This window comes from Schistocerca cancellata, chromosome 4 (genome assembly GCF_023864275.1).
Source record: "Schistocerca cancellata isolate TAMUIC-IGC-003103 chromosome 4, iqSchCanc2.1, whole genome shotgun sequence".
Taxonomy (NCBI): Eukaryota; Metazoa; Arthropoda; class Insecta; order Orthoptera; family Acrididae; genus Schistocerca; species Schistocerca cancellata.
This window is the reverse complement of record NC_064629.1, coordinates 480,724,401-480,746,895: the sequence shown is the minus strand read 5'-3', so window position 1 is coordinate 480,746,895 and position 22,495 is coordinate 480,724,401.

Here is a 22,495-nt window from a genome sequence, read left to right as displayed (position 1 = left end):
AATCCATACATATATATGCGATGCCACTCATTATTAGTGTACAGAGAAGTTTTGAAAGGTATGTTTCTTTTAGTACTTAAGTGCGCTCGATGTTCAGTGGGCGCCTTTGGAATTGTTTGGATCTATCGAAATTACGTTAATAGCGATGACTACACTCTTATTTTCCTGTAGTTAATACATGAGACTTACTGTAATTTCGCATGTACTGCTACAAATATACACCTATATTCCAAAGAAATCTGACCTTGAATGAGCCAAGTGAGATGCTGGTAGTGTTTTGTTTTGTTTTGGTTTTAGGGCGCAAAACTGCTATGGTCATTAGCGCCCGGTCCGGGACTTAAGAAACAGTAAAAAACCGAAAATGGAAACCAGCAGCAATGGGAACGAAAGTCATGAAATTGGAGAAACTAAAAACAGAAGGAAGGCTTAAAAATCCTCTACAGAAAGGGGTTGGTTGTCCCCAAAAAAAGCTTCAAATGACTGAAGTCATTTCACTGGCACTAATAAACTTGAGAACGCGATCGGCTGAGCGCGTGTCATCTGCTAAAATCGACGATATACACTCCTGGAAATGGAAAAAAGAACACATTGACACTGGTGTGTCAGACCCACCATACTTGCTCCGGACACTGCGAGAGGGCTGTACAAGCAATGATCACATGCACGGCACAGCGGACACACCAGGAACCGCGGTGTTGGCCGTCGAATGGCGCTAGCTGCGCAGCATTTGTGCACCGCCGCCGTCACTGTCAGCCAGTTTGCCGTGGCATACGGAGCTCCATCGCAGTCTTTAACACTGGTAGCATGCCGCGACAGCGTGGACGTGAACCGTATGTGCAGTTGACGGACTTTGAGCGAGGGCGTATAGTGGGCATGCGGGAGGCCGGGTGGAAGTACCACCGAATTGCCCAACACGTGGGGCGTGAGGTCTCCACAGTACATCGATGTTGTCGCCAATGGTCGGCGGAAGGTGCACGTGCCCGTCGACCTGGGACCGGACCGCAGCGACGCACGGATGCACGCCAGGTCCGTAGGATCCTACGCAGTGCCGTAGGGGACCGCACCGCCACTTCCCAGCAAATTAGGGACACTGTTGCTCCTGGGGTATCGGCGAGGACCATTCGCAACCGTCTCCATGAAGGTGGGCTACGGTCCCGCACACCGTTAGGCCGTCTTCCGCTCACGCCCCAACATCGTGCAGCCCGCCTCCAGTGGTGTCGCGACAGGCGTGAATGGAGGGACGAATGGAGACGTGTCGTCTTCAGCGATGAGAGTCGCTTCTGCCTTGGTGCCAATGATGGTCGTATGCGTGTTTGGCGCCGTGCAGGTGAGCGCCACAATCAGGACTGCATACGACCGAGGCACACAGGGCCAACACCCGGCATCATGGTGTGGGGAGCGATCTCCTACACTGGCCGTACACCACTGGTGATCGTCGAGGGGACACTGAATAGTGCACGGTACATCCAAACCGTCATCGAACCCATCGTTCTACCATTCCTAGACCGGCAAGGGAGCTTCCTGTTCCAACAGGACAATGAACGTCCGCATGTATCCCGTGCCACCCAACGTGCTCTAGAAGGTGTAAGTCAACTACCCTGGCCAGCAGGATCTCCGGATCTGTCCCCCATTGAGCATGTTTGGGACTGGATGAAGCGTCGTCTCACGCGGTCTGCACGTCCAGCACGAACGCTGGTCCAACTGAGGCGCCAGGTGGAAATGGCATGGCAAGCCGTTCCACAGGACTACATCCAGCATCTCTACGATCGTCTCCATGGGAGAATAGCAGCCTGCATTGCTGCGAAAGGTGGATATACACTGTACTAGTTCCGACATTGTGCATGCTCTGTTGCCTGTGTCTATGTGCCTGTGGTTCTGTCAGTGTGATCATGTGATGTATCTGACCCCAGGAATGTGTCAATAAAGTTTCCCCTTCCTGGGACGATGAATTCACGGTGTTCTTATTTCAATTTCCAGGAGTGTATCAGGCGACAGCTGTAGACGGGAGCGTAATGGATTAAAATAGGGGCACTCAATTAAAAGGTGTCTTACCGTCCACAGCTGAGAGCAGTGGGGACAGAGTGGGGGAGGGTCGCCGCTTAAAAGATGTCGATGGCTAAAAAGACAGTGCCCTATCCGGAGTCTAGTTAAAATTACCTCCTCCCGACGAAGCGTTCGGGAGGAAGAGGTCCAAGCACAAGGAAGAGCTTTCACGTCCCGCAATTTATTATGGGGAAGTGTCGACCAATGTGCGTGCCATAAAAGAACAACACGACGACATAAAACGCTCCGTAGATCGGCGAAGGGATTCGATTGAATAGCTGGCCGAAGAAGAGAGACTGCAGCCTTGGCTGCTATATCGGCCGCCTCATTTCCACAGATACCAACGTGTCCCGGGAGCCAGAGGAACGCCACCGAGACGCCCCCCCCAGGTGGAGCAAGCGCAGACAGTCCTGATTCCGGTGGACCAGAGGGTGCACAGGGTAAAGAGCTTGAAGACTGAGGTGAGAGCTGAGAGAATCTGAGCAGATAACGTACTGTATCCGCTGATGGCGGCGGATGTAGTGGACAGCCCGGAGAACAGCGTAAAGCTCCGCAGTACAAACCGAACACTGGTCGGGAAGCCGAAAGTGATTTGGGGTGTCGCCAACAATATAGGCACTCCGTACACCTACCGATGTTTTCGAGCCATCGGTGTAAGTAAATGTGGCTTCCTTCATTTGTGCACATAGAGCAGCAAATGCCCGACGATAAACAAGTGAAGGGGTACCATCCTTGGGAAAACGACAAAGGTCACGGAGCAGGCAGATCGGGGGACGGAGCCAAGGCGGTGCTGTACCCCAAGTTGTCAAGAAGGTTTTAGGAAAGCGGAAGGAAAGAGAACGGAGCAGTTGACGGAAGCGGACTCCCGGTGGTAGTAGGGAGGAAGGGCGGCCTGTGTACCCTACATCAAAGGAGGCGTCGAAAAAAGTGTCATGGGCTGGATTAGCAGGCATGGAAGACAGATGGCTAGCATAACGACTCAGAAGGACTGCTCACCGATTGGACAGCGGAGGTTCAGCAGTCTCAGCATAAAGGATTTCTACATCTACATCTACATCCATACTCCGCAAGCCACCTGACGGTGTGTGGCGGAGGGTACCTTGAGTACCTCTATCGGTTCTCCCTTCTATTCCGGTCTCGTATTGTTCGTGGAAAGAAGGATTGTCGGTATGCCTCTGTGTGGGCTCTAATCTCTCTGATTTTATACTCATGGTCTCTTCGCGAGATATACGTAGGAGGGAGCAATATACTGCTTGACTCTTCGGTGAAGGTATGTTCTCGAAACTTTGGCAAAAGCCCGTACCGAGCTACTGAGCGTCTCTCCTGCAGAGTCTTCCACTGGAGTTTATCTATCATCTCCGTAACGCTTTCGCGATTAATAAATGATCCTGTAACGAAGCGCGCTGCTCTCCGTTGGATCTTCTCTATATCTTCTATCAACCCTATCTGGTACGGATCCCACACTGCTGAGCAGTATTCAAGCAGTGGGCGAACAAGCGTACTTTAACTTACTCCCTTTGTTTTCGGATTGCATTTTCTTGGGATTCTTCCAATGAATCTCAGTCTGGCATCTGCTTTACCGACGATCAACATTATATGATCATTCCATTTTAAATCACTCCTAATACGTACTCCCAGATAATTTATGGTATTAACTGCTTCCAGTTGTTGACCTGCTATTTTGTAGCTAAATGATAAAGGATCTATATTTCTGTGTATTCTCAGAACATTACACTTGTCTACACTGAGATTCAATTGCCATTCCCTGCACCATGCGTCAATTCGCTGCAGATCCTCCTGCGTTTCAGTACAATTTTCCATTGTTAGAACCTCTCGATACACCACAGCATCATCTGCAAAAAGCCTCAGTGAACTTCCGATGTCATCCACCAGGTCATTTATGTATATTGTGAATAGCAACGGTCCTATGACACTCCCCTGCGGCACACCTGAAATCACTCTTACTTCGGAAGACTTCTCTCCATTGAGAATGACATGCTGCGTCCTGTTATCTAGGAACTCCTCAATCCAATCACATAATTGGTCTGATAGTCCATATGCTCTTACTTTGTTCATTAAACGACTGTGGGGAACTGTATCGAACGCCTTGCGGAAGTCAAGAAACACGGCATCTACCTGTGAACCCGTGTCTATGGCCCTCTGAGTCTCGTGGACGAATAGCGCGAGCTGGGTTTCACATGACCGTCTTTTTCGAAACCCATTCTGATTCCTACAGAGTAGATTTCTAGTCTCCAGAAAAGTCATTGTACTCGAACACAATACGTGTTCCAAAATTCTACAACTGATCGACGTTAGAGATATAGGTCTATAGTTCTCCACATCTGTTCGACGTCCCTTGTTGAAAACGGGGATGACCTGTGCCCTTTTCCAATCCTTTAGAACGCTACGCTCTTCTAGAGACCTACGGTACATCGCTGCAAGAAGGGGGGCAAGTTCCTTCGCGTACTCTGTGTAAAATTGAACTGGTTTCCCATCAGGTCCAGAGGCCTTTCCTCTTTTGAGCGATTTTAATTGTTTCTCTATCCCTCTGTCGTCTATTTCGATATCTACCATTTTGTCATCTGTGCGACAATCTAGAGAAGGAACTACAGTGCAATCTTCCTCTGTGAAACAACTTTGGAAAAAGACATTTAGTATTTCGGCCTTTAGTCTGTCATCCTCTGTTTCAGTACCATTTTGGTCACAGAGTGTCTGGACATTTTGTTTTGATCCACCTACCGCTTTGACATAAGACCAAAATTTCTTAGGATTTTCTGCCAAGTCAGTACATAGAACTTTACTTTCGAATTCATTGAACGCCTCTCGCATAGCCCTCCTCACACTACATTTCGCTTCGCGTAATTTTTGGTTGTATGCAAGGCTTTGGCTATGTTTATGTTTGCTGTGAGGTTCCCTTTGCTTCCGCAGCAGTTTTCTAACTCGGATGTTGTACCACGGTGGCTCTTTTCCATCTCTTACGATCTTGCTCGGCACATACTCATCTAACGCACTATGTACGACGGTTTTGAACTTTGTCCACTGATCCTCAACACTATCTGTACTTGAGACTAAAGTTTTGTGTTGAGCCAACAGGTACTCTGAAATCTGCTTTTTGTCACCTTTTCTAAACAGAAAAATCTTCCTACCCTTTTTAATATTCCTATTTACGGCTGAAATCATCGATGCCGTAACCGCTTTATGATCGCTGATTCCCGGTTCTGCGTTAACTTTTTCAAATAGTTCGGGTCTGTTTGTCACCAGAAGGTCTAATATGTTATCGCCACGAGTCGGTTCTCTGTTTAACTGCTCAAGGTAGTTTTCAGGTAAAGCACTTAAAAAATGTCACTGGATTCTTTGTCCCTGCCACCCGTTATGAACGTTTGAGTCTCCCAGTCTATATCCGGCAAATTAAAATCTCCACCCAGAACTATAACATGGTGGGGAAATCTACTCGAAATATTTTCCAAATTATCCTTCAGGTGCTCAGCCACAACAGCTGCTGAGCCAGGGGGCCTATAGAGACATACAATTACCATGTCTGAGCCTGCTTTAACCGTGACCTTCACCCAAATCATTTCACATTTCGGATCTCCGTCAATTTCCTTCGATACTATTGCACTTCCTATCGCTATAAACAGGCCTCCCCCTTCACTGTCCAGCCTGTCTCTTCGGTATACATTCCAATCTGAGTTTAGGATTTCATTACCGTTTACGTCTGGTTTCAGCCAACTTTCTGACCCTAGTACTATATGGGCGTTGTGACCGTTTATTAATGAGAGCAGTTCTGGGAACTTTCTGTAGACGCTCCTGCAGTTTACTATTAGCACATTAATATTGTTATTCCCTTTTGCATTTTGCCTACTCCTCCCTTGCCGCGTCTCAGGAGGCGTCTTGTCGGGCCTGGGGAGGGGATTCTCTAACCTAAAAAACCCCCATGTCCACTCCACACGTACTCCGCTACCCTTGTAGCCGCTTCCGGCGTGTAGTGCACGCCTGACCTATTCAGGGGGACTCTACATTTCTCCACCCGATAGCGGAGGTCGAGAAATTTGCACCCCAGATCTCCGCAGAATCGTCTGGGCCTCTGGTTTAAGCCTTCCACTCGGCTCCAAACCAGAGGACCGCGATCGGTTCTGGGAACGATACTACAAATAGTTAGCTCTGATTTCACCCCGCGAGCGAAGCTTTCCGCCTTCACCAATTCCGCCAACCGCCTGTACGAACTGAGGATGACCTCTGAACCCAGACGGCAGGAGTCATTGGTGCCGACATGAGCAACAATTTGCAGTCGGGTGCCCCCAGTGCTCTCTATCGCCGCCGGTAGGGCCTCCTCCACATCTCGGATGAGACCCCCTAGCAAGCAGACAGAGTGAACACTGGCCTCCTTCCCCGACCTTCCCGCTATTTCCCTAAGGGGCTCCATCACCCGCCTAACGTTGGAGCTCCCAATAACTAATAAACCCCTCCCCCCGTGTGCCTGCTCGGACCTTGCTGAAGGAGCAGCCACTTGTACACCCACAGGCAGAGCGGGCGATGCCACAAGGCCAGCCTCCACATTGACCCTCCGCCTCGTGCGCCGCGAACGCCGCTGAACCCGCGACTCCCCTTGGGGAGAGGGTGGCCCAACCGCGCCCAGTACCCGCGAAGATGTCTCGACAGCAGGGACAGTGGGTGAAGCATGTAAAACCTGGGGTGTACCTTGCGACGCACCAGACTCCCCACTGCCGCTACACTCCGAGGCAGCAGCCTGAAGACGGCTGACCGCGGCCATCAACACGCTCAGCTGTTGACGAACAGTGGCCAGCTCCTCCAGCATCCGTACACAGCAGTCACACATCCTATCCATCCTAAGGAATCAATTTACTGAAGAGAGTTAATCAACCTTTAACTAGACTGCTAATTCACTAAAGGCGGCTGTTTATTCACTAAACTGTGGTTGCTAGCCACTTCTTGTAGAAAACAATGATAATAGCACTACCTGTCTCTGGACTGTATTGAAAACAAACACTGGCACTACTGGCACTATGGTTGACTAAAGGGACCCTCTCTGACTGTATTCAAAACAAACACGAAATCTATGGAACACTATTAATAGCACCCGACAATTAAAGCTTCCTAGAAGCAAATACACACGGAAGAAGAAGTGACAAGTAATAAAAATACAGTTAATACTTAAATTAAGGTAGCTCGCTGCACAGCAGACGTGAAGCAGACGTGAAGCAGACGGCAGTTACGACGACACTGACTCTACTGGCACTATGGCTGACTAAAGGGACTCTCTCTGACTGTATTCACAACAAACACGAAATCTATGGAACACTATTAATAGCACCCGACAATTGAAGCTTCCTAAAAGCAAATACACACGGAAGAAGAAGTGACAAGTAAGAAAAATACAGTTAATACTTAAATTAAGGTAGCTCGCTGCACAGCAGACGTGAAGCAGACGGCAGTTACGACGACACTTTCCACAGGGCTGTTGTTAAAAGCTCCAGACACTAAACGTAATCCACGGTGGTGGATAGAGTCGAGACGCCGAAGAATAGACGGCCGAGCAGAGGAGTAGACTACGCTTCCGTAGTCCAATTTCGAGCGCACTAAGGCGCGATAGAGGCGGAGAAGGACCATTCGGTCTGCTCCTCAGGAGGTACCATTCAGGACACGGAGGGTGTTGAGGGATCGCAGACAGCGAGCCGAAAGATAGGAAACGTGGGAGGACCAGCACAGTTTTCTGTCAAACATAAGACCCAAGAATTTAGCGACGTCCGAAAATGGAAGGTTGACAGGTCCTAGATGTAAGGAGGGTGGAAGAAACTCCTTACGTCGCCAAAAATTAACACAAACGGTCTTACTAGGAGAAAAACGGAAGCCGGTTTCGACGCTCCAAGAGTGGAGGCGATCGAGACATCCTTGAAGACGTCGTTCAAGAAGGCTGGTCCGTTGAGAGCTGTAGTACATCGCAAAATCATCCACAAAGAGGAAGCCCGAGACATCAGGAAGGAGACAATCCATAATTGGATTTATGGCAATGGCAAACAGTACAACACTCAGCACGGAGGCCTGGGGTACCCCGTTTTCTTGGGAGAAAGTACGGGAGAGAGTAGTGTTCACCCGCACCCTAAATATGCGCTCTGCCATAAATTCGCGAAGAAAAAGGGGCAGCCGGCCTCGAGAGCCCCAAGAGAATGGTGTGCGGAGGATGCCTGTCCTCCAACAGGTATCGTATGCTCTCTCCAGGTCAAAAAATATTGCTACTGTTTGGCGTTTCCGGAGAAAATTGTTCATGATATAAGTGGAGAGAGAGCAACAAGATGGTCAACTGCAGAACGATGCTTTCAGAATCTGCATTGGGCAGGTGTTAAAAGACTGCGGGATTCCAGCCACCAAGCTAAACGGTAATTCACCATACGCCCCAAAACCTTACAGACACTACTCGTGAGAGAAATGGGGCGATAGCTAGAGGGGAGATGTTTGTCCTTTCCAGGTTTCGGAACAGGAACGACGATAGTTTCCTGCCATCGTCTGGGAAAAGTACTGTCGGTCCAAATTCGATTATAAAGGCGAAGGAGGTAACGCAGACTATGTGTTGATAAATGCAGAACCATTTGGACGTGGATACCATCCGGTCCTGGGGCGTAGGAGCGAGAAGAAGAGAGTGCATGTTGGAGTTCCCGCATGGAGAAAACAGTATTGTAGGTTTCGCGATTTTGAGAGGAGAAAGCAAGATGTCGCACTTCAGCTGCACGTTTCTTCGGGAGAAACGCAGGCGGGTAATTTGAAGAGCTCGAAATCTCAGCAAAGTGCTGACCCAATGAGTTAGAAATTGCGACGGGGTCCACTAATGTATCATGCGCGACAGTGAGCCCAGAGACCGGGGAGAAACTAGGCACGCCTGAGAACCGTCGAAGCCGACTCCAAACTTCCGAGGAGGGAGTGAAGGCGTTAAATGAGCTAATAAAGAATTTCCAGCTTGCCTTCTTGCTATCGCGGATGACACGACGGCTTCGCGCACGGAACTGCTTATAGCGGATACAGTTGGCTAAAGTAGGATGGTGGCGGGAAACGCGAAGAGCACGTCGCCGCTCACGTATTGCGTCACGGCATGCCTCGTTCCACCAAGGAACTGGGGGGCGCCGGGGCAATTCGGAGGTGCGTGGTATTGAACGTTCCGCAGCTGTAAGAATAACGTCTGTAATATGAGTGACCTCATCGTCGACGCTAGGAAAGTGACGGTCATTGAATGTCGCTGGAGACGAAAAAAGTGTCCAATCGGCTTGGGCAAACTTCCAGCGTCGCGGGCGCATATATGGCAGTTGAGGCTGCAGTCTAAGGAAACATGGAAAGTGGTCACTCGAGTGTGTATCTTCAAGGGCGAACCATTCGAAGCGCCGGGCTAGCGGAACAGTACCGACCGCAAGGTCCAAATGATATAAATTTGTCGTGGAGGCAGACAAAAACGTTGGGACCCCAGTGTTGAGGCCAACTAGATCCGCTTGGTGGAAGACGTCTAGCAATAGTGAGCCACGTGGACAAGGATGTGGAGACCCCCAAAGCGGGTGGTGGGCATTGAAGTCCCCAACCAGCAAATAGGGGGGGTGGAAGCTGACCAAGAAGATGAAGGAGATCAGCTCGTGCCATTGGTGTGGATGATGGAATGTATACAGTACAAAGAGAGAGCGTGTATCCAGAAAGGGAAATACGGACGGCAACAGCTTGGAAGGAGGTGTTTAAGTGGACTGGGTGATAATGGAGAGTATCATGGAGATGAATCATGAGTCCTCCATGGGCTGGAGTGCCTTCAACAGAGGGGAGATCATATCGGACGGACTGAAAATGAGGGAGAACAAAGCGGTCATGGGGACGCAGCTTTGTTTCCTGAAGACAGATGACCAGCGAGTAGGATCGTAAGAGGATAGACAATTCATCCCGATTGGCTCGAATGCCGCGGATATTCCAGTGGACAATAGACATAGTGTGAACAGAAAATGGAGGAATGTGACCAAGGGTGCCGTCAACTCAACGACTGCTCAGAGCTTGCGACCGACAGCATGGAATGGCATTCAGCCGAAGGCAGAAGATCCTGATCCATAGGTTGTACAGGAGCAGCTCCTGCCACCAGCGATCGGCCGGTTGATCGGCCGCCAGCATTGCGCCTCGGCGACACGGAAGACGGCCGAGGGCGATTTCCGCCAGGTGGTGCTGTAGATGGGACACGCCTTGGCGGAGAAAGAGATGAACTGGGTTTCTTTGTAGCCTTCTTAGAAATATGATGTTTAGATGAAGGAGGCAGTACGTTGGGGTACGTAAAAAATCTTCACGAGAATACTCTTTTTTCGAAGTCTTCGTGTCTGACTTTTGGGCTCAAGATTTAGCAGAACCCGATGAAGGGTGAGCCATAGAGTGGGCAGCCGAAAGTGGTGAGGCTGAACGGGCGATCTTTGCGCTGGCCGATCTGACGATCGTGGCACTAAAGGTGAGGTCGCAAGTCTGCGTGGCCGCCTCCTTTGTTGGCCGAGGAGGAGCAAGGACAGTGCTGTATTTTCCTGTCTGAGGCACGGTGGGTTGTCGACTGGCGAATAATTTTCGAGCAGCAAAGGTCGACACCTTTTCCTTCACTCTGATTTACTGGATGAGCTTTACGTCCTTAAAAACGGGGCAATCTCGAGAGGAAGCAGCGTGGTCACCCATACAGTTGATGCAGCGAGGGGATGGAGGTGGACAAGCCCCCTCATGGGCATCCTTGCCACACGTAACACATTTGGCTGGATTGGAACAGGACTGGCTGGTGTGATTGAACCGCTGACACCGATAGTAACGCGTAGGGTTTGGGACGTAAGGGCGAACGGAAATTATCTCATAGCCTGCTTTGATTTTCGATGGGAGTTGAACTGTGTCAAATGTCAAGAAGACAGTGCGGGTTGGAATGATGTTCGTGTCAACCCTTTTCATAACTCTATGAACAGCCGTTACGCCCTGGTCAGACAGGTAATGCTGAATTTCTTCGTCAGACAATCCATCGAGGGAGCGTGTATATACGAGTCCACGCGAGGAATTTAAAGTGCGGTGCGCTTCAACCTAGACAGGGAAGGTGTGGAGCAGTGAAGTACGCAGCAATTTTTGTGCCTGGAGAGCACTGACTGTTTCTAACAACAAGGTGCCATTCCGTAATCTGGAACAAGACTTTACAGGACCTGCAATTGCGTCGACACCTTTCTGAATAATGAAAGGGTGGACCGTGGAGAAGTCGTGACCTTCGTCAGACCGAGAAACAACAAGGAACTGTGGCAACGATGGAAGAAATGACTGTGGCTGAGACTCAGTGAACTTACGCTTGTGAGCAGACATAGTGGAAGGTGAGGAAACCATTGTGGAAGAATCCCCCATGATTACCGGCGTCTCCGATGGCGCGCTCCTCCCTTGTGGGGGCCCTCTCTGAGGGTACTCCCGCCTTAGGTGATTGTTCACACCTCAGGTCACACCTCCCGACAAACGGACGGAGGGACCAATCGGCACTTTCGGAAGGTATCAGCTCGGGTAATCACCCCTCCCTGGGCCTGGCCGTTACCAGGGGGTATGTACATGTCCTACCTGTCTACCCGGGGCGGGGAATTACGCGTTACCCCGTCAACGGCTACGCACAAAAATGCGTGGGTCGGCCTTCAGACACGCACAGGGAGGAAGAAAGAGAAAGGGAAAGGAAAGAAGAGAGGTCTCAAACGCCGCAGAGGAGAAAAGGGTAAAGAGAAGAGGTAAGGAAAAAAGAAGGACAAAGGAAGGAAGAAGACATACAAGCAAAGAAGGCGAAGAATGCGTTACATTTACAAATGTCCGTCTCTGGACGTAGGCACAAACCATACACCCAGATGGGGAGAAAGGGGAGGAAAGAGCCAGAGGTGAAGAGAGGAGGGGCGAAGATGGGTGATGGGGAAGGATGCGGAAAGGGAAGGTATGCAGCCCGGAAAGGAAGGAAGGCCACATTAGCTCGGGGTCCCGTGCTCGCTACACACGTATCCACAAAAGAGTTGTGGACCCCCTGGGGGGATGCTGGTAGTGTGTGGGACTCCTCAAGTAGCCACACCTGCCACCAGGATTCTTTTGGTCAGATACCGTAATTATAATTGCGCCAACCACCTGGTGAGAGATGATTGCACTTATACAGTATAATGCAACTTTCTTTACCATATCTGGGAAGTTGGTCTGGCTTGGAGTAGGATGGAGATGTTGAGGTCTCTCGTTCGTGGCCAAGGATTTGTTGGCGGCTGAGCTTGCATGAGGACTACCATAGCCTACGGGCATCTCACTGCTCGTTCAACTGCGGCGAATGCAGGGTGAGCAACGTGAGAGATCCTTGTAATGCAGATGTGTAATTGTAACAGTTACTGATTTTTTCACCACTGGCATGTCAGGATTTGTTTGCTGCAATGAATGTGGCCAGGAGACCCCTCGGCCAGGAAATGTGCCTGTAGTGTCAAACACAAGGCTGGAGAAGTTAACACGTATAATACACGGTAAGGACAATAAAACTAACCCGGAGAACAGAGTTCCAGGATACAAGGAAATTCAGCAGAGCAAAGGAAATACGCTACTAATTTGACTATAGCAGGTTTTGAAAGAGACCACCATTCACTTTTTGGGTCCTGGCCGGCAAGCTTCTGAAGACGGGTCATAGCCGGACTGCTGGAATTGCTGCAATCTCATTCGAAATGTTCTGTTGCGATTCTTGAAAATTGTGATGGTTCTTGTGATACAACTTAGACATGAGGTCTCCCCACGCAAAATAATGGGGTACTGACAGATCAGGTGACCTGGATGGCTAGCCAGGGCCGCAACCAGACTGACCTCTGCTAAAAAATTTGTCTGTCGTGAAGAGTGTGTAAATGTGCTCCACGTTTTAGCCAGCTGTATGAGCTGCTGCTTGCTCCATTCTCATGAGGTGTGGTTATATCCATACATAAATGTCCAGTAGTATCCATTTGTCTGGACCACTTTTACTTGTCCTACCCTGTAATATGCATCTTCTTGGCCACTGTTCAAAAAATGGTTCAAATGGCTCTGAGCACTGTGGGACTTAACATCCATGGTCATCAGTCCCCTAGAACTTAGAACTACTTAAACCTAACTAACCTAAGGACAGCACACAACACCCAGCCATCACGAGGCAGAGAAAATCCCTGACCTCGCCGGGAATCGAACCCGGGAACCCGGGCGTGGGAAGCGAGAACGCTACCGCACGACCACGAGATGCGTGCTGGCCACTGTTAGCCTGGTGTTTACGACTATACCCCATACGTTGGAGTTCGACAGTTGATATGCTGGAGGCGACACGCTTTTGGGTAGGGGTTTGCACAAGTAGTGGTCAGCTTTGTCTCTAGTTGTGTATTTTGCAAAGATGTGGTACACACACACACACACACCGAGTACCTTTGGTTGGAAACATCTGAATTCTGCTATGACATCACACAATCTAGTTATGTAGTGGTGGTTTGGCTGGGATTTATCTATTAGGGTGTGGTATTGCTTATACATACAGTATCTTTGGTTAGACATTCGTAGGCCTTATAGAATTTTTTATGACATCATTTACATGACGTGATGTCATTATTTCTACCAATGTGTTCCATTCTGTCCTATACACTATGACATATATTTGTAATGTATTAGTGGCTTAGAGATGATATATAAGTCGTGACCCTCCTGTGTTGTGACTGGCCGAGAACATCACGACGTCGAAGCGACGCTGCGACTTTTGAGCAGGGGATCCGAATCCATCTATGTGGGTAAAACTCGTAAAACTGAAGAAAACACGACAATGGATGAAAAATTTCGGAAGAGTGAGAGTGAGAGCGACAGTACTGCTGCATCGAATGAGTCTGATATTAAATTGTTGTTAACACACAAGAGCTAACTGCTTTGCCGCTGTGGTGACACCTGTTCCGATCAGATCACCGAAGGTAAGCGTTATCGAGCTTGGCTAGCACTTGGAAGGGCGACATCTACATCTGCATCTACATGGATACTCTGCAAATCACATTTAAGTGTGTGGCAGAGGGTTCGTCGAACCACCTTCACAATTCTCTGTTATTCCAATCTCGTATAGCCCGCGTAAAGAACGAACTCCTATATCTTTCCGTACGAGCTCTGATTTCCCTTATTTTATCGTTATGGTTGTTTCTCCCTATGTAGGTCTGTTTCAACAAAGTATTTTTGCATTCGGAGGAACGGTTCAATCCCGTCTCCGACCATCCTGATTTAGGTTTTCCGCGATTTCCCTAAATCGCTTCAGGCAAATGCCGGGATGGTTCCTTTGAAAGGGCACGGCCAATTTCCTTCCCCATCCTTCCCTCACCCGAGCTTGCGCTGCGTCTCTAATGACCTCGTTGACGACGGAACGTTAAACACTAATCTCCTCCTCCTCCATTCGGAGGAGAAATATGGTGATTGGAATTTCGTGAGAAGATTCATTCGCAACGAAAAACTCCTTTCTTTTAATGATGTCCATCCCAAATCCTGTATGGTTTCAGTGACAGTCTCTCCCATATTTCGCGATAATACAAAACGTGCTGCCCTTCTTTGAACTTTTTCGATGTACACCCTCAGTCCTACTTCGTAAGGATCCAACACCGTGCAGCAGTATGCGAAAAGAGGACGGACAAGCGTAGTATAGGCAGTCTCATAAGTAGATCTGCTCCATTTTCTAAGTGGCCTACCAATAAAAGGCAGTCTTTGGTTAGCCTTCCCCACGACATTTTCTATGTGTTCCTCCTAATTAAAGTTGTTCGTAAATGTAATTCCTAGATATTTAGTTGAGTTTACGGCCTTCAAATTTGACTGATTTATCGTGTAACCGAAGTTTAACGAAATCCTTTTAGTACTCATGTAGATGACCTCACACTTGTCGTTATTTAGGGTCAATTTCCAATATTCGCACTATTCAGAGATCGTTTCTAAATCGGTTTGCAATTTGCTTTGATCTTCTCATAACTTTATTAGTCGAAAAACGACCGTTTGCGTCTGCCGAGCACTGTTGGGAAGTGGGCCGCACTCAGCTTTTGTGAGGATCTACTTGACTGAGATGTAGCGGCTCTGGTCAAGAAAACTGATAATCTATGGGGGAGTGGTGTGCTGACTACATGCCCGTCCATATCCACATCCGGTGACACCGTCGGCTGAGGATGACACGGCGGTCAGTAGGTACAGTTGGGCCTTCTGAGGCCAGTTCAGACGAAGTATTAACACATAGCCCACGATTGACGTGACTTAACGTACTTTTATCATCAATAGGGACAGCATATAACCACTCACTATGGTGCACACTCACTGCCCCAGTTACAAAAGATGACGTTGGCGAGTGGGTGCTAATTATTTAGATTGGCTGAGAAAATTATTACGTTGAGGCGACGTCGGGAACATTGGAGTGGATCTTACTGGATTGGACAAAATACGAGAAATGTGGGAAAAACGTGAAATTGAGGAAAATCCGGAAAACATACGAAAATGGTTGGAAAATACGTAAATTTTGTGAAAAGCAGGTGCTGACAGATGTGAAAATTACCGAACAATGAGTTTAATAAGCCACAGCTGCAAAATACTAACACGAATTCTTTACAGACGAATGGAAAAACTAGTAGAAGCCGACCTCGGGGAAGATCAGTTTGGATTCCGTAGAAATACTGGAACACGTGAGGCAATACTGACCTTACGACTTATCTTAGAAGAAAGATTAAGGAAAGGCAAACCTACGTTTCTAGCATTTGTAGACTTAGAGAAAGCTTTTGACAATGTTGACTGGAATACTCTCTTTCAAATTCTAAAGGTGGCAGGCGTAAAATACAGGGAGCGAAAGGCTATTTATAATTTGTACAGAAACCAGATGGCAGTTATAAGAGTCGAGGGACATGAAAGGGAAGCAGTTGTTGGGAAGGGAGTAAGACGGGGTTGTAGCCTCCCCGATGTTATTCAATCTGTATATTGAGCCAGCAGTAAACGAAGCAAAAGAAAAATTCGGAGTAGGTATTAAAATCCATGGAGAAGAAATAAAAACTTTGAGGTTCGCCGATGACATTGTAATTCTGTCAGAGACAGCAAAGGACTTGGAAGAGCAGTTGAATGGAATGGATAGCGTCTTGAAAGGAGGATATAAGATGAAAATCAACAAAAGCAAAACGAGGATAATGGAATGTAGTCGAATTAAGTCGGGTGATGCTGAGGGAATTAGATTAGGAAATGAGACATTTAAAGTAGTAAAGGAGTTTTGCTATTTGAGGAGCAAAATAACTGATGATGGTCGAAGTAGAGAGGATATAAAATGTAGACTGGCAATGGCAAGGAAAGCGTTTCTGAAGAAGAGAAATTTGTTAACATCGAGTATAGATTTAAGTGTCAGGAATTCATTTCTGAAAGTATTTGTATGGAGTGTAGCCATGTATGGTAGTGAAACATGGACGATCAATAGGACAAGAAGAGAATAGAAGCTTTCGAAATGTGGTGCTACAGAAGAATGCTGAAGATTAGATGGGTAGATCACGTAACTAATGAGGAAGTATTGAATAGGATTGGGGAGAAGAGACGTTTGTGGCACAACTTGACCAGAAGAAGGGATCGGTTGGTAGGACATGTTCTGAGGCATCACCAATTTAGTATTGGAGGGCAGCATGGAGGGTAAAAATCATAGAGGGAGACCAAGAGATGAATACACTAAGCATATTCAGAAGGATGTAGGTTGCAGTAAGTACTGGGAGATGAAGAAGCTTGCACGGGATAGAGTAGCATGGAGAGCTGCATCAAACCAGTCTCAGGACTGAAGACCACAACAACAACAACAACAACTGAAAATATGGAAAAATACGTAAAACTGTGGAAGAATGAGATTACTTTGGTTTGTGTCCGACATCTTGAACACTGAAGTGGCTAGTAGGTCTAATAATACAGTTAATTACAACACCCTGAGTAAGTAATACTTTACAACAAAACGTGTATTGGTTCGCCAGGCTCGGTTGTAGCTATGAAACTGCACACGTCGACTTGCGGTTCAGAAAACGCTAAATGAACCTTAATTACCGAGCAGGAAATTGATACAAGTTCAGAATGCCTGTACTGTGTCTTCACTACGGTCGCTAGAAAAAACAAATTCGTAGACACTTACTGACACTGTTCTGATAGTTATTGCGTGTAGGCTAAGTTCACAGGAGACGGAAGTCTCATCATTCGCCGACTGTTGCAAAGGGCTATGTCACGGCGAGGAGACAACGCAACGACATTACTCCCACAGAAACTTCCTTTAAGTGGGCAGGATCCGACCTCAAGCGGAACTGTCCTCCCAGCCTCTGGTGACGCTATTCCAGAGCAGAGGCGCGGTGGTACCACCTCGGACCTACGGTAAGCACAGCTCTTTCCTAGCTTCTCATTGGCGCCTCGTGATACTGCTTTGCTGGGCAGTATCTCTGTGGAGGCCGACACATCTTGCACCCCTCTCGATATTTGACGACACCGTACTTACATATTTGCCTGGGTCTGATCTCTGCTGGCGCCTCAAATGACTAATATTAAATTTGTATTAACAAATAAACCTCAACGTTACTGAACTTAATTTGTTACTAGCAATCAGACCCAGTCTTATCCTCTCCCGCTGCAGTCATGGACTGTGCGGCTGGTCCCGTAGGAGGTTCGAGCCCTCCCTCGGGCATGCGTGTGTGTGTTTGTCCTTCGGATAGTTTAGGTTAAGTAGTGTGTAAGCTTAGGGACTGATGACCTTAGCAGTTAAGTCCCATAAGATTTCACACACATTTTTTTTTTTTCGATCCTCTCCCTGAACAGCTCCAGAGTGAATCTCTCCCACTCTAGTGTCCCAGTTGTAAAAGATGAAGTGGGTAGGGAGATAAAGGGGTGCTTAATCCTCATTAGTTCGGGGGGAGGGGGGGGTTCCCGCCAACTTTATGTGACATAACAAGTATCCCACAATTTCTTATGTAAAAGGGGGGTTGTTCCCCTAAATTGCGTTTGTTAGCTCCACCACCCCGTGGTGGGGTGGGGTGGAATGAGGGGAACCAAACAACCCAAGCTGTTCTGGATGTCCTCACCAGTGTAGCCTGACACTCAAGATCGAAATAGACTGAAATGCTACTTTGTCTGTTGCAGGGCAGTAAGAAACAGAGACTAACAGTATCCGAGATAGGTGCGGAACATGAGGAGAGAAAATGAATCGACCGCAGCTTTAACGGCATCCATCTGAAGCGATTTAAGAAAAACCAAAGCAATTACAGCTGAAGATAGCCAGACGAAAGCTGGACCCTCTGTGCTTCCTATTATGAGTTCAGTAGCCACTGAGGTATCTAGCTACGTATCATAACCATGAGAATTTGATAAGGGTGAGGGCGAGGAGTAAGGTGATTCCGATAGACATAGTTCACTTGCTATATAAGACGTTAAGATGGCAGGGCCGGAAGGGATCTAGCAAATAACGGTAATTTCCAGTATTTTTTCTTCAAGACAATGATTCTAGCATCGCTATAAGAATATCGACAAAATTAGATTAGCAGTGTGTGTAATGTTTTACAAGAATTCCTCATATACTCAGAAGTCAACATCTCAAGTACCTCTGCAAACTTCTAAAATCTCTGGACCAGCTCATTGAGACTGCATTTGGAACCTAGTATTGACGATGTAAGAATAAGTCACACATAATCTCATGTCTTCGTCGTTAATATTATATCAAATTCTCGTTTGATGCTTACTCAATGGACACAATTACGTAATAACCTTTGTCCTTAAATATACACTACCGAGTACTCGATTTCCATAGCTCCGTGTGCGCTATACAGGAAAATCGCTTACGGTTCTCTGTACAGGGCTAACTTTATTGCTGTAGCGAATTATTCTTCACACTCTTTCCCTTCCTGTCTTCTCTCACGATTCTCCCCTTCCCCATTTGCAATGAAAACGACGATAGGTTTAAACATTTCAAATGACGTAGGCTTAGTATTCCTTTTACTCTATCATCTAAATCCTTCGATCTTGTAATCCAGTTCTTTCTTCTTCCATGGAAATTTAATTTGATTTTCTTACGAAAATATGTTACTGCGGTTCATATGTTTGTCTCCCACTTGATGCCAGAGGCCAAAGAGCAATCAAACCACTTAGTGGTAGCAGACGATATTGTTCCAAAGAAAGATCAATTTGATTCAGGTTTGCTTCAAGAATTATGGCCAGTGTTTGTGGCTGCAAAAGGAATTATTGTTATTAATTACTTCGAAAACGATGAAATTTCTGGTATCTAATTCGCTATATCACTTCCTCCGGATCAGCCTACAAAATTACTGTTGGAAATGGAAATCTGGCGACTGTGATACAAGTATTGTTAAACCATCTCTGTCTGGCATATGAAGTATCTTCTGACTTGAAAGTTTTATGATTTCTAAGACACAAAAATTTGGCTGAACATTGTTTTGGTTGCAGTAACGATGTTAAGGCAACCATATATCGAAATTTAGCAGACCTTCTAAAATTCAGGCATGAAATCTGTTACTTGAAGTATCTTAGACAATGTGCATAAACTTGAAAGGTGGCAGCGTCGGAATCTTTGCAGATTTTTGACTTGGAAGCGCAGCCCTTGAATGCCAGCTCAGTAACTTCTCACCATGTCTGAGCATTACGTAATATTCTTTAACGTGTGTGTTATGTTCTTCAGTGTTTTTCATGGTAACAAAGCATCTGTAGCTGCTGACTCTATAGGTAGATTCGTATAGGCTGCAAAAATAATGTCACATTCGAAATGGCACGAAAAATGCTATCTGAATCGGGTAAGGTAATTAATTGTTGAAACCTTCAGTTAGCAGTAAATCACCAACTTATGGTACACTTCAGTCGTCCACCATATGTATGAGAACAATTCTTCCTCAAATTGACAATTGTATATCTTACAAATTGATCGAGTCTCTGTCTAACAACAATAACGCTGGCTTACATGTACTTGTGATTTTACCAGGCTGAAAATATGCTTATGCTTTAAGTTCACTTAATTATCTGTGCATAAGAGATGGCAAACTCGGTATACACCTTTACTCGCCTCTAGATTTTATGTCTTGCGTGCTATCAACGAAGGAAGATACCATGTGTTGAGTTAAAACTACACTCTTGAGAAAAGGATGGGGAATAAAACCAAAAGCCCTGTGATGTAAATAAAACCCTGTAAAGGCTAATTAGCTTAACCACCACTGCATTCTTCTTTTTGTCTTTGTTCAAATTTCACAGCTTATCTGGCGAAATTAGTACTCGGCTGGCGTTCTGGAAATGTCTACCGCACGGCCAGCGTATCGCCGCGAGCGCTAGCTGTTGACAGACCCTAAGCTTCGTTGATAAAATCCAATTACTCGCTGGCGTTTAACACGTTTAACGTATTAATAGGGTGAACTAACGCCTGATCTCCGGCAGTCCAGTAAGCCAATACCTGCTGCTGCGTGTTGAAATGAGTCTGCAGCTCAAATAAATCATTAGCGGTCTTTCGGTTATAACGTTGTATGCGCTGCTATCGACTGTGAGTAGACAATGCAGTATATATTTTTGTCACTTGCACAGGAAGTTCATCGACAAAAAGATGAAACTAATCAATAAGGTTTCAGTTCCCTTAAATTTACACAAAATATCTTATAAGTATTTTCTCGTTTTTTTTTTTTTTTTGTTTTGTTCCTTTCTTTGTTGTTTTTGTTTTGAATGACACCATCGTCTAGATATACTAGGTACGGTTCAGCGTCGTGGTCTCGAAATTACTGTGTTAATTCCACTTACTGTCACTACCTTTAGTAAAAGTTTGAGGCCGCTTCAGACATGCACAAATCTCCGGCCGATCATTTTGTTTTATGTTCTCGTAACTACCTTAATTTACTTATGATGACTGCAGAGATAATTCCTTTGAAAATGACAATACAAACATTCCTCCATATATTTATCCATTGAGAGAGTTTATTCTGCTTTGTTTTCTCAGAGCTCCGTTTAATCCAGTTCTTCCCTACATTCTGTCTTTCTGTTCTTCAAAATTTCTATTTCTAGTGCCTCTTACATATTTTCATACATCTGAAAGCCAACGTGCGGCGGAACTTGATACATCCAGACATTTTGATATCTATCTCTGTCGATATTGTTCTCATGTCGTCCCTATTAGGAAGCCATGAATTTTCTCAACATTTCTATTTTATGTTTTTAATGTTTAGAAAACTAGACTTCTAGTATTCCTTCTTTTTTTATTATGTCACAGTTGCGCTCTTTAACCTTCTTTTGTATTTAGGCTTGAACTTTATGTGTCAAAAGAAGTCTGATATTGTTCACACACTTGTCTTCCACCTTTACTAATATCTTCAGCTATAAATTTCTGTAGCACTTCAAAACATGTTTCCTTAACAGCTTAGTAATCTACTTTTCTATTAACATTATTTCGTTCAGTAATAATCGTTACAATTTTTGGTCGGATGTTTTACCGAAGAGAAAAGATAACGACTTAGACAGTACACAACTGATTTTTCTCCGAATTTTAACACCCAAACGAAGAGCCAAAAATGGACAAATAGGATGCCTAACTGGCCAGGATGTATAGTTTTAAAAAATATTTAACTCCAAAGAAGTAACCAAGATAGTTAAAAAAAACTATTAGTTATTTGAGGGGACATTGAAATATTTCACGAACAGCTGGTGGCTGCTATTTCAGTGAAGTTTCAAAATGATCATCTATTGAAGGCCCTGCTACTTTGCTCACAAAAATCACGTTGGTGTAAAATTATGGAACCCTTTCTCTTTGCTGAAAAATTAATGTATTTATCTAATTACAGCATAACTTAAACTACTCCATTTTTCTTATCCAGATACACTTTATATTAACAGAATACCGATCAGTATTTAGATACATTATACTTCAGGTTTTTTTAAATTTTACTTGTATTTTAAACATATTTAAAACAGAGTGAAATGCTTTGTCAAATTATCTGTCTAAAATTAACAAACAAAACACATTAGAGAAGCATTTTACTCAAGTGATATGCTGTATTTTTTTTCCGAACATCGCTCAACGGAGTGTCAAATGTTTATTTTGTTTTTCCCCTATAGACAAATTATTTCAGTACACTTTTGACCACTACATTTTAATTGTTTTTTATTTTCTGTACTGAGAACACGTATGTTAAGAAGCACAGGAGAAAGCTTAATGTTCAATATATCATCGATATCAGTCTCATTATCGACGAAACAGCACATCAGTCGAAAAGGCACTTGGGAACGAAATGGGTAAGTTACTTTGTTTGAGGTATTATCTCACAAGTTCGTTGAAGATAGATGGGGAACCCTCGGGAATGCTAAATCTGGATGAATGAATGGGATTTAGAACCGTACTCTTTCAGAGTTTGTGCTCACTGCCATAGCCAATACGTACATCAACTGGTGCTTCATATGCATGAGCTCATATTATGTGAGA